This window comes from Opisthorchis viverrini, assembly GCF_000715545.1.
Source record: "Opisthorchis viverrini unplaced genomic scaffold opera_v5_754, whole genome shotgun sequence".
Taxonomy (NCBI): Eukaryota; Metazoa; Platyhelminthes; class Trematoda; order Opisthorchiida; family Opisthorchiidae; genus Opisthorchis; species Opisthorchis viverrini.
In genome coordinates, this window is record NW_008752428.1 from 26,135 (window position 1) to 27,456 (window position 1,322).

General features: G+C 45.9%; 1 protein-coding gene across 1 annotated transcript in view; it reads right to left on the reverse strand.

Annotated features, from left to right (window-relative positions):
- T265_12060 (hypothetical protein) overlaps nt 1-1,322 on the reverse strand; it is a gene marked incomplete at both ends in the record, with an annotated part of 23,074 nt that overhangs the window by 7,276 nt on the left and 14,476 nt on the right. The window lies entirely within an intron of this gene.

Below are 1,322 nucleotides of genomic sequence, written 5' to 3' on the forward strand. Positions count from 1 at the left end.
GTCCTACTCACTCGCCTCCATTAAGTAACTATAGGTTGGCGATAATTGAGAACAATCGGATGACTGAATCAATACATAAGGAAATCAACAAGCGACAACACCTACCTACCGGCCTACTTAAATCGGCTACCTAACTACACCTGTTGGTTTTCCAGCTCAGAAACCGTGAACCGAGCCGCAGTGGTTCTAGCCGTTACAGCTTCGTTCAAAGAGGATAACGAGAACAAAGAAATAAGAATTACGCGTAGGAGACCATAGCGCATTCCGTTCATCGTAGTCGAATGGTTATATATAGCCGAAAGTGGGAACTACGTAGCGAAGGCGATAGCTTTGATGCAAGACCGCCATTCGCCGAATGACACGGTCACAACTGTCAGGGTCTCATCCCGGGGACATCATCATCATCACCATCAAAGACACCAACATCAGTGTTGGCATTGATGCTTCCACAAGACACAGGACGCGGTGCATCGGCCTCTCTGTTTTTGTAAATTCTTCACAAGTCCCTAAACTACATGGATGTAATCGTGCACACTTAAAATACACCACCCCGAATGCGTACAGGACCTTTGCTACATTCAAGGCAGCAGAAGCAAAAAAACTCCCACCCCAGATCAAAGCAAGAAAGCCACCTGTTGGAACAGTTACTCACTTGCAAGTTGACTTGTTGATCTAGCTGCAGTTCAGAGTGGCGGAAGCAGATAGGTGGCCACCCTGACCTGACAGAAGCGTATGAAAGAGACTATGAAAGGCTTGGGTGCTGTCGGTGGTACTCGCCTTCCAATATGTGGACGGCGTAATCCGCACTGCACCTGACTGGAGACGCTGAAAGGCATGGCTGCTAATAGATGTCAGTGGCATTCAATCCATAGTGGCTGAATGATTGTCTGGAGATGTAGGCACCTCGGACTGATTGTAGTCCCTTCCCTGTCCACTTTTTTCTTTCCTTTGCAATAAGGCTTTCAAATAAATTATGAGTGTGTGGCAGTGAAGTATCGGTGTTGAACACTGATGTCATGCTGTTAATGATGAGCGCCTCGTAAACCGTCTGTAGATGGGATTTGGATATGAACATTCAGAAGAGACGATTATGTGATGTGCTGCGTTCTTTCGTCGTCTAGCTTTAATATGAAGGCTTGGAAGAGTAGAAGGCAATGAATAAGGCCCAGCCAGCACAAGGAGCGAGAAAGTAGCGCATGGAAGGCCAGAGTGGATTAAAGCCGCGGACATCATATGTTCCAGCTTACCATTTAAACACAGCTATTCCGAGTTCATTAGTAGCAAAGTCAAAAAGGCGAAATAAAAAAGATCAACTATATATA